Below are 12,231 nucleotides of genomic sequence, written 5' to 3'. Positions count from 1 at the left end.
TATCTGTGTGGCGTCCCTTTCTCCCTGCCCTTTCGCGCCGACAGCCCCCTGCCCCAACCAGTGTCCTCCGAGGGGCGGGCGGTGGGGAGAGTGCGGCCCTGAAGCGGGAGGTGACTGATGGTGAGGGAAATCGCCAGGCTTTCCTTTCATTGCGTTTGACCCTCACTAAGTTTTGTAAAACGAAGATGCTTCACACTCCTCTCTTTCTGAATTGCCGAAAAGTGTAGTGAAAAGGCAACGGGATTCAAAAGATCGTCAGAGTCAATAACTACACAACCCACCAGATGGCGCTGTTGCTCCATTGGAAAGGGCGGGCGGCAGGGCTCGTGAGTTACTGGCCGGAGAAGGGAGCCCAGACAGGACGGGGAAACGGCCAGAGGGGGCCGTTGTTTGTTTTTTCTGTCGCCCTGACAGCCTTGCTCTGTCTCATTGACTTCTTCACCACCCCTCACAGCTTCTCCTTGGGTATCTTTGGGATGCCCCACATCTTTCCAGGTGTCTTGCTCTCTCTTTCCCGTGGATTTTTTTCCTCTCATACTTAACCAGCTATAATAGAGTGGTGTGTATTTATTCTTATTTGCATGTTTAATAAGGTTTTAGGTATACTTCTGGAATTTAAAAGTAGAAACACTGATCCTTTTGTGTTCCTTTATTTTCCTCTATAAACAGAAACCCACAAAACGAAGTTTTTTCCCTCTGGATTGAGGACTCTGGTTGCTTGCTATTTTTATATCAATTTTTGAAGCTCAGTGGGCCTGAGAAGAAAATTGATGAGACAGACATCTAATAGCCATTTAGGTTCTTGATCTTTGAGTCCTTTATATTCAGTGTGTGTGTGTGTTAGTCACTCAGAAGTGTCCGACTCTTTGCAACCCCATGGACTGTAGCCTGCCAGGCTCCTCTGTCCATGGGAATTTTCCCAGCAAGAACACTGGAGTGGGTTCCCACTTCCTACTCCAGGGGATCTTCCCAACCTAGGGATCGAACCTGGGTCTCCTCATTGCAAACGGATTTTTTACTGGCTGAGCCACCAGGGATGTACACAAATTCTGCATGAGGGGTAGAAGTAAGGCAGCAGAAGAATTTGATCGTGGCTATGAGACATCCAGCCAAGTATGTGGTCCTCACAGTTTCAGGGAGGAGATGAGGGAGGAACCCGAGGGGGAGCATCCTGAGTGTAAGGACTTGGCCAAGGCGGCCTGGATGAGGAGGGAAGAGCTGCGGTTTGATGCCAGGGCTTCGTGCCTCCCAGCTCTGTCCTTTGGCTGCTCCAGCAACAACCCAGGAGGCTATACTGGGAGGTCTGGGAGTTCCTCACCTCCCCACCCCCGCCGCAGACTGGAGCAATGTAAGGAAAAAATGTAGGTTCTGAAGGAGTTTACAACCTAGGGAATCCTGATTTCCCGACACAGCCTTAAGTTCTGCTGCTGACCCATCCATGCCTCCTCCTTCCCTCTCAGGAGGAGGAGTGCGAGTGGATCTCCTGTGTGGCTCAGAGAGGGCTAGGAAGCTGAAACACCCACTTCTCCAAAGAAAATTTGGGCTTGCTCCTCTGGGCCGTTAATGTTCCTCACCCAGGAGAATTCCAGGCCACAGTTCCTTTCCGAGGCTGTGGAGAGAATCCAGATTCATGCCTTTGTTGGACTGAAGACAGAGCAGTTTTCTATTAAAACAAAACAAAATTATAGCATCGACCTCCTCTTCCCATTCCATGAGCAGTCACTGGCTGCTAGGTTTCTGTCAGGAAAATGCAAGAGGGGAATCAACTCCCATGGCCCAGAGGGCTGTCCACAGAGCAGGAGTTAGGAGAGGAGGCCTAAGCTACTAAGCAGTGGGCCCCTGTGTTGCAGGAAGGGGGACCCCTTCCAGGGCTCTTGTCTAACACTTGGAAATGAATTGTCAGAGGAGACACATGTGCTGACAAAGCAAGAGATTTTATTGGGAAAGGGCACCTAGGCAGAGAGCAGTAGGGTAAGGGAACCCAGGAGAACTGCTGTGCCATGTGGCTTGCAGTCTCAGGCTTTATGGTGATGGGATTAGTTTCCGGGTTGTCCTTAGCCAATCATTCTGACTCAGAGTCCTTCCTGGTGGTGCACGCCTTGTTCAGCCAAGATGGATGCCAGAGAGAAGGATTCTGGGAGGAGGTCGGACAGGTGGTGTCTCCTTTTGACCTTTCCTGAACTCTTCCGGTTGGTGGAGGCTTATTAGTTCCCTGTTCCTTACCAGGACCTCCTGTCGTAAAACAACTCCTGCAAATGGTTACTATGGTGCCTGGCCAGGGTGGGCAGTTTGAGTCAGTGTGCTTCCCTTAACACCTGGATGAAAAAGCCCCCTCCCAGGGTGCAGCCCAGTGAGATGTTTATACCACGGTGTAATGTAGAGACAGGTCCTCCCCCAACTCCAGCTCAGCACTTGGAACTTTAAGCTTTAGCTCACTGAAATGAAAGTCCTTCATCTCAGTTCAAAGTATTTTGGGCAATTGCAGCGGGCAAGGGAGATCTTTACAGGGCACCCGACAGGATGCCACGGAGGTAGCTGTAACTGTTACATCACAATTCTCTTCAGTAATGGTGGTGATGATGCTGATAATAATGATAATAAACCTGTTTCTACCGGTAATTCCCATCCATCCTGGAAAATTTGGAAAACATAGAAAAGCATGAAGGAAATAAACTACACCTCTTTTCAGCTTAACACCTCAATTTATTTCTCCAAAACAGAGAACAGCAAGAGGGCAATTAACTAAAGGCTATTAGCATAACAAAAACGCCCCCAGCCTCTCGCTGTAGCTCCAGAGGCAGCGCAGACCTGCTTGGAGTCTCTCACTCAGGCTTGTCCGGTCGATTTTCCCCCATCAGTGACATTTTCTGAGATTTGAAAAATGATTCCTTTACTGGCAAACTTTGTGGATGAGGAGAGAGAAGCCCAAGGGCGCAAAGATAGAAATATCACAGTATCTACCACTGCACTCAGTGTTTTTGTTTCGTTACATTCTATTAGTTTCCAAAAATAAAGTTTTCCTGCTTTGCTGTACTTGGTAAAGTACAATCACATCCAAAGGGAGGGGGAAAAAAAAAAACAAAACCCTCTTTTTATAGGCAGTTTCATGAGTTGTTGCATAAACATTCCCCTAATCTGTCTTCACAAAGAGATGACCTTTCTCTGGGACGGCCTGAGATGCAGGCAGAGAAGGAAGGGTGGGTGTGATGCTGGACTGGGTGCTGGAGCGGGGAGCCATCTGGATGGGGTGGCCTCAGGGGAGCAGGCTGGCCACACGGCGCTAAGTGAGGACATCCTATTCTCTTCATTGGTCCTAAAAGTTTCTCAGCAGTTGTGGAAAATGGTATAAGTTCTTTCAAGTTACCTTTGAAAATATGTAAATCAGATTAACCAAGGGCTTATAGGAGCTGTGATTCCCACTGCTCAGAGATGGCTGCTTATAATATTTTAGTGACTCTATAGCATCTTTTTCATATAGAATAATGAAAACTCCCCTCTGTTCTGAAACCAGCCTCCTAACTTTAGAATATGTTATGAGCATTTTCTCATGGGGTTAAACATGTCTTTACATCATCATTTCTTTAATTCCTAATTGTTGGATACTTCAGTCCAGTTCAGTTCAGTCGCTCAGTCGTGTCTGACTCTTTGCAACCCCATGAACCGCAGCACGCCAGGCCTCCCTGTCCATCACCAACTCCTGGAGTCTACCCAAACCCATGTCCATCAAGTCAGTGATGCCATCCAACCATCTCATCCTCTGTTGTCCCCTTCTCCTCCTGCCCTCAATCTTTCCCAGCATCAGGGTCTTTTCCAATGAGTCAGCTCTTCGCATCAGGTGGCCAAAGTATTGGAGTTTCAGCTTCAACATCAGTCCTTCCAACGAACACCCAGTACTGATCTCCTTTAGGATGGACTGGTTGAATCTCCTTGCAGTCCAAGGGACTCTCAAGAGTCTTCTCCAACACCACAGTTCAAAAGCATCAATTCTTCAGTGCTCAGCTTTCTTCACAGTCCAACTCTCACATCCATACATGACCACTGGAAAAACCATAGCCGACTAGACGGACCTTTGTTGGCAAAGTAATGTCTCTGCTTTTCAATATGCTGTCTAGGCTGGTCATAACTTTCCTTCCAAGGAGTAAGCGTCCTTTAATTTCATGGCTGCAGTTACATCTGCAGCAATCTTGAAGCCCAGAAAAATAGTCAGCCACTGTTTCCACTGTTTCCCTATCTATTTGCCATGAAGTGATGGAAACGGATGCCATGATCTTAGTTTTCTGAATGTTGAGCTATGTAGATGTTGGACATTTAGATGTGCCCTTCTCTCAGTTTTTGCTAATTATTTAGAATGTTGCTGTTAACATGTGTGCGTGTGTGCTAAGTCACTTCAGTAGTGTCCAACTTGTTGTGACCCCGTGGACTGTAGCCTGCCAGGCTCCTCTGTCCATGGGATTCTCCAGGTAAGAATACTGAAGGGGTTGCCATGCCCTCCTCCAGGGGATCTTCCCAACCCTTGGATCCAACCTGCCATTAGTGCCACCTGGGAAGTTAACATACTTGGGTATATGTCTTGGCACACACCTGTAATTATTTCCCTAGGTAAATTCTTGTAAGTAAAAGGGTGTGTGTTTTTTCAGTTGGTAGATGTTGCTATAATTTGCTCCAGAAAATTTGCATCAACTCCTCTCATTGCTTCCCAGGTGGCACCAGTAGTAAAGAACCCACCTGCCAATGCAGAAGATGTAAGAGATGAGGTTAGGTCGGGATGATCCCCTGGAGGAGGACATGGCAACCCACTCTAGTATTCATGCCTGGAAAATCCCACGGACAGAGGAGCCTGGCGGGCTACAGTCCACAGGATCCCAAAGATTCAGATACGACTGAAACGACTTAGCATGTATGCATGCCTCATTGCATGAAACAGCCCCTTTCCCCACAGTCTTGCCAGTACTAGGAATTACACATTTATTAGTATTTGTCAGTCACTGGTAGGCAACAAGAGTATCTCATTGGTTCAGTTTTGATTTCTATAAGATTGCATCTGTTTCTAAGTAATTTCTGAACTGACTTCAACTCCTCACCCACACCATTGTCAACATTTATTGAACTTTCAGTTCAGTTCAGTTCAGTCGCTCAGTCATGTCCAACTCTTTGTGACCCCATGGACTGCAGCACGCCAGGCTTCCCTGTCCATCACCAACTCCCCGAGCTTGCTCAAACTCATGTCCAAAGAGTCAGTGATACCATCCAACCATCTCATCCTCTGTCTTTTGAACTTTATTGAACTTTACTTTAGTCTATTGAACTTTACTCTGTGCCAAGTACTCGAATATATTGCTTCAGTTATTTCTTATAGGAGTCCTTACACAAATTGTCCCATGTCATAGAGGGAGCAAAAGACAAGTCTGAAAATTGAACCCACACTTGTTTGATGCTAAAGTCCTGACCCATATTCTTTTTTATTTTTTCAACCTGCACCCAATTTTCTTGGTGGTTTGATTCTTATTATTAACCACCTTGTCTGCCTGCCTCCTTCCTAGAGCTCACCACACCTGACCTAGTGGCTGAATCTGTTTTGTCTTGGGTTCAAATAACAATACAGCCTGAAAGGGAGAGGGCTGAATGACAGGCCAGTGGAGACAGGTAGCAAAAATGAGACGTGGTGAATATGTTTTTCTCTGTTCCTTCTCAAGCATAGACCTTGGCTTGATTAGCAAAGTGGAGCATGTATATGTGTATTTGTAGTTAGGGTCAGGCTGATTTTTTTGTGGTTTGCTGCTGCAGAATAAAATGGATGGGGTGATGAGTAAGCCTAAGATGAGGAGTCAGAACACTTCATTTATTTCTAAATACTTTATATATTTGATTCTATTTTAAATGATATTTAAAGTTAAAAATGTTTTTGTCAGTATTTAGAAATACAGTGATTTTTGCATTTCTGTCTTCACAACTTGCTATATTTTCTGTTCTAATTATTTAATAAATTATTTTAATAAATAAGTTTTAATAATTTAGTGATAAACTCTTTTAGAGGTTAGGCCATGATGTCAACTCTGAATAATGACAATTGAATTTCTTCCTTTCCTGCTGCCATATCACTTATTCTTTTTCTTGCCTTAGTACTCCAGCTAGGACTTCCAATACAATGTTGAATAACCATGGCAATTTTTCACCCTTGAGTATGAAGCTTATTGTAGATGTTTTGTGGATATAATTTGTCAGTTAAAAGTCCATCTGTATTTCTAGTTTGCCTCTATTTTTTTTTTAAATCATGAGGGTGTTAAATTTTATAAAAATTTTTCTGACCTCACTTAGCTGGTTTTGTGTTTTTTCTCCTTGGATTTGTTAGTGTTACTGTATTGCATTGTTTTCTATATATACATTGTCTTTCATTTTCCCATCCTTTTGAAGATTGGTATTAAGCTCATTTTGCAGATAAGAAATTGAGATGCAGAGGTTGACTCATTTCCCCCAGGGTACAGAGCTGTAAGTAGTAGGGTTAGATTTTGGGTCCATCCCTGAGTCACCCCAAACTTCATGCTCTTTATAACTCTCTGAAATACATGTCCTTTAGCAGAGGGCAAGTAGTGTCATCTTAGGGCTTTGAGAAGATGCTTCTGCAAGATGGATGTAGGTTCAGGGGGGCCTCAAAGGCTTCAATGCTATCGGACTGACAGTGGCTCTTTCTCTTCCTGAGTAAGGAAGAGAAAAAAGGATTTGGAAATGTTGAAAAGAAAATAGAAAAAGAAATGCCAAGCAAAAGAAGAAAACAAAAGGTCACCTGCACTGTGCTCGGGCATCTTCCCAGGCTGCTAATAAGTAAATGTGAGAGTAATAAGTGGCTCCAGGTGCCTGGTGCCCTGAGGCTGATATGACTGGATGTGTTTGCCTTTGTATTCCGTGTGTTTGCATGGAACCAGGTAACTCAATATATGCCTTCACTCTTTCAGGTTAGTGAACAGCCTCTGGTGCATTGAAGCCACAAGGAAGGCTCATTTGAGGTAGTTTGGGGATGGATATTGGATAATCAAGTGATACCTGGCCCCCGGTGAGTTCCCTGTCACAGAAGACCATCAAGTAGACAGATGGATCTCTCACTGGGGAAAGGGTGGCTTGAAGGGCATTGAATGGGACATTGGACTAGTTACCTCTCAGGTCCTTCCAGTGTTAAGGTTTTCTGCTTCCTGTGCCTCATCCCTTGGTCCTTTAGTCCATCCCAGGACAGGGAATCTGGAAGGGACGAGCTGATCACACACAATGACACAACCAGAATCTTCTTCCCTCTCCATTGGGGTCTATTCTCTGTAACCTGATGATTTTCCAACAGCTGCTTGAAGAACCTACACACCTCAGATTTCCCAGTGAGCAAAATAAATATATAAAAAAATAAAGAATTCATCAACAGCTCCTGGCCTCCTGACTCGACCTTGAAATGTGTTGCAAATACACTGACATTTGGGTGCTTGTGTTTCATAGCAAACAGCATTAACTGCCAGTTCACAGCTGGGCTCAGCAGGGCTGGCCTCCACGTTAAGGTGCTTTAAGACCTTCCTCAGGTCCCTGACCCCACAACACACTCAGAATAATAAGTCCAGAAATGGGAGAGGCAGAGCAAGGGATCTGCCTTCTCGTTCCTTCAACTTCAACATAATGACACTGACCCCTCTCCCCTAGGAAGGATCTCAAACATACCAGATGCTGTTTTCTTATTCATCTTTGTCTATGGTGAATGAGCACTGGATTTTCATTGAAAAAAGCTGCCAGGAGCAGAGATCACATAGCTAAGACCAAGGACAAGATGGCCAGGTAGAAAAGGGGCTCTAAACCCCGGTTGTATATTAGAATCTCCTGGGAGAACTTAAAAAAAAAAATACATAGGTATTACCCCAGATGGCTTATTCTTAAACATATTTAAGTTTTCTGATAACTGAATTAAATATAATTTTTAAAATTTAAGTTAATCCAGAATCCCTGGGATGGAGGCTGATCATTCATATCTTTCAAAAACTCTCCAAGGTTTTTGTAAGCTTGATTGCAACCAGGGTTGAGAACCACTAATATTTACATCCTGCTGATGGACTAAGCCCCAGCCTTCCCAGCACTAACTAGTAAGCATCACAACAAAATAAAGATAATATCATATTTACCCCAACTTATATGCCCTAGTTCCTTATCATTTAAGGTTTTTATCTCTGTCCACTAAGGAGAAGAGAGACCAAAACTTTCTGATTGCATACTCTATGCCAAGCACTATGTACATATTAGCTTATGTTGGTTTTCATAGCAATCCTATGAAGAGGATATAATTAATTTAACTTTATTCTTGGAAAAAAAATTTAAGGCTTTGTAACTTGCTAACTTCATGGAATGGGGTGGGGAGAGGTGTGAGGTTGAAGCCAGGTTGGAGTCCATCGAAGCAAAACTGTAAATGTGTCCTGTTGCCCATTCCGTGTGAAAGCAGTCTGTCTCTGAGCCTCTTCTGTAATGGTGATGGGAAAGAAAACATTCGTCAGATCAAGTGCCACATATCATGAACCAGGACAGCATAACACCAACCCAGGATGACAACTCTAGGAAAGAAATCACACCTGATGGGGTGGCTTCACTCGGGGTTTCTGCCTGCTGAGTTTATGGCTGTTGGTGGTTATTCTCTAGGACCGTGGTCCCCAGACCCCAGGCCACAGAGCAGTTCTGGTTGGTGGCCTGTTAGGAACTGGGCCTCAGAGCAGGAGGTGAGTGGTGGACGAGTGAGCGAAGCTTCATCTGTGTTTATGGCCACCCTCTGTCTCTGGCCTTACTGCCCGAGCTCTGCCTTCTGTCACATCAGCAATGGCATAATAAATATAATCACTTGAATCTTCCTGAAACCATCGCCCCCCACCCTGGTCTGTGGAAAAACTGTCTTCCACAAGACCGATCCCTGGTGCCGAAAAGGTTGTAGGGATCACTGCTCTAGTATCTGTCTGGCTTTTGCAGGGGCCAGACTGCTGAATTAAATGGAGATAGGGTTGGAACCACAGCTTCTGCATCCTTTAGACCAGTACTTTCCACTGTGTATATAATGTGAGCCACATATGGAATTTAAAAATGTTTAATAGCCACATTAAAAAAGCAAAAAATCAGTGAATTGGTTTTAGCAATATATTTTATTTAACTCAGTCTATTAGCAATATTTTCATATGTAATAAACATAAAACACTATTAATGAGATATTTTACAATCTTTTTTTGGAGTACCCAGTGTATTTTATATTTATATTACATTCCAACTTGGATATTAAAATTTCATCAGAAATATTTAATCTATATTTAAGTTTCATAAACTTTACAACTGAAAAAGTAGACTTGCATACTTGAGTTGTTCCAAACATACTGAAAAGATTTCCAATAACTAACTCGGGTATGTTTAAAATTTTTTATTAATTAAAATAAAAAAAATTCAACTGCTCAGTTTCACTGATACATTTCAAATCCTCAATAACCACATATGGTTAGTGCTACCAACTGGACAGTATAATTTGAGGTCTTTGAAAGAGGCCCTGTTTTCTGGCACAATTCCTTCGTATGATTTTATTTGTTTTTTGTAATTTTATTTATTTATTTATTTTGGCTGTGCTGGGTCTTCGTTGCTGCAAGGGCTGTTCTTTGGTTGTGGTGAGCAGGGACTGTGGGGCTACTCTCTGACTGAGGTGTGGTCGTTTCTCATGGACCCCTGTCTCACTGTGGTGGCTTCTCTTGCAGAGCAAACGCACTGCAGCAGTTGCGGGTCCTGGGCTGTAGCGCACAGACTCAGTAGTCGTGGTGCATGGGCTTTGTTGCTCTACGGCATGCGGGATCTTCCTGGACCAGGGATGGAACCCGCATCTCCTGCATTGGCAGGTAGATTCTTTACCACTGAGCCATGAGCGAAGCTTTGATTTTATTTTTTATTATGTTGTCTTGGAGGTAGCAGGTAGAGTTTTCATACTTTTATAGCTCTTACTCTACAGTCCAAAGATGCAATGTAGGGATTGTGCTAACCATGACTATGTCTATTCTGATATACATTCAGGGGTTGAGGAGATGACCACCAGAGGCATCTGCAGACTCAGGGAATCCATTGTGAATTAGACCTTGGTTAAGACTCCATTCAGGATTTTGGTCATCTAATGAGAATGGTGGACTCATCAGAAAAGTCCCTGATGCTGGGAAAGATAGAGAGCAGAAGGAGAAGAGAGAGCCAGAGGATGAGATGGCTGAATGGAATCACAGATGCAATGGACATGAACTTGGACAAACTTTGGAAGACGGTGAGGGACAGGGAGGCCTGGGCGCTGTAGTTCATGGGGTCACAAAGAGTTGGACATAACTGGGCGGCTGAACAACAGCAAGACTCCATTCATTGTCTATTAATAACTCCCGTGCATGAGTGCATGCTTCAGTCCTGTCCGACTCTTTGTGACCCTGTGGACTGTAGCCTGCCGGGCTCTTCTGTCCGTGGGATTTCCCAGGCAAGAATACTGGAGTGGTTTGCCATTACCTCCTCCAGGGAATCTTCCTGACCCAGGGATTGAACCCACATCTCTGTGTCTCCTCCATTGGCAGATGAGTTCTTTACCACTATCGCCACCTGGGAAGCCCTGGATCCTGTGTCTAACAGTCCTCAAAATGTTTGGGTAGCCTTTCTTCCTAGTTTGGTTGTGTGAATAGATGTTCAAAGATCCTTTTGGAGAAGAACTATGGGAATCAGAAGAGTGAATACTTCCTTTGGTTTTGTAGAATCCTGTTTCCTGGGGATCTGGTCTCTTATTTAGTTAATGGGCTCTGAGTCATAAAAATGGGCCAGGGGTTATGATATTGGAATAACTGCCTCTAGTCTCCTGGGCATTCATATATAATTTCCTTAGTTGGTACAAACTGAGCTGTACCTTGTTGGCTGCCCACCAATTTTGCCTTTAGGTGCTTCATGTTTTATGAGCCAACTGTGTAAACTCTACGCATGGCAACCTCCTCCCTCTGACTCCCTCCAGCCTTGCCTCTCATTATGGTAACTGAATCCACCTAGCTCCTAATGGTTAAGGTTTGCCAACTTGCCTCTATGTTTGAAGTCCTTTCATCCCATTATATCAGCGAGCCTAGTTCTGTAATGGTCTTTCCCGCTGTCAGCCTTGGCCTAGGAGGACAGCGACCCCTAAGTTTCTCAGTGATGTTGGTGCCCCTCTCTCCAGCACATTCTTTAGAGTCTTCCCTTGGAACATAATCACCTTGTAGATTTTCTGACGTTTTTTAGTTTATCCACTCTAGCATCTCCACTCTTCTGAGAGTTTTAACTCACTTTTCCACCATCAACCATGGCAATTCTGGCATTTCAACCTCACTCAACACGAGCATTGTTTTTTCCATTCTTGTGGCAGCTGTCTAGTTGCGGGCTTATACTATCTTTTAGGGGTCTTGCCAAGGTGTTAAATCTTTAATCCCAGCAGACGGTTTTCAAATCAACAAACTCTGATTTATCCAAACTTATATTCCAACCTCCTTGATTAAGCACCTCCAGAAGACGATTCTGAGTGTATTCTCCCAGCTCTTGCTGGTACACATCCTGAAACTCCGTGAAGGTATAGTTCCCTTTTTCCCCTTGTCAGCTTGTCTCCAGCTAGGTTATGTTGTGACTTAACTAAGCCTGTTTATAAGTGACCAGGAAAGGAGATGAGGGCGGATCTTGAGTGGGACACTTGTGGCCTTGCAGTAGAGAAGACTCTCATAATCTCCAGTCAATGTTGGAATGCAACTTTCTTTCTAAAATTGAAAGTTAGTTGCTTAATTGTATCCAACTGTTTGTGACCCTATGGACTGTAACCTGCGAGTCTTCTCTGTTCATGGAATGCTCCAGGCAAAAATACTGGAGTGGGTTGCCATTTCCTACTCCAGGGGATCTTTCTGACCCAGGGATCAAACCTGGGTCTCCTCCATTGGAGACAGAATTTTTATCATCTGAGCCACGAGGGAATGCTTAATAGGGTGGGTAGGCCACTTCTGCAGGCTCAGAAAGCTTAGGGGAATATGTAGATTCAGAATTTGGGGATGGGGATTAACCCAGCTGTTCCCATTTCTTATGTCAGGGTCCCATTTTATTTTACCAAACTTTGGGCTCAGCTATTCTGACAATTATATATATATATATATATATATATATATATATATATATATTTTAAAGATTTTTTTCACTGTGGACCATTTTTTAAGTCTTTATTGA

Source organism: Bos indicus x Bos taurus, chromosome 2 (assembly GCF_003369695.1).
Source record: "Bos indicus x Bos taurus breed Angus x Brahman F1 hybrid chromosome 2, Bos_hybrid_MaternalHap_v2.0, whole genome shotgun sequence".
Lineage (NCBI taxonomy): Eukaryota > Metazoa > Chordata > Mammalia > Artiodactyla > Bovidae > Bos > Bos indicus x Bos taurus.
The sequence above is the reverse complement of the archived record's forward strand: the minus strand, read 5'-3'. Positions refer to the sequence as shown.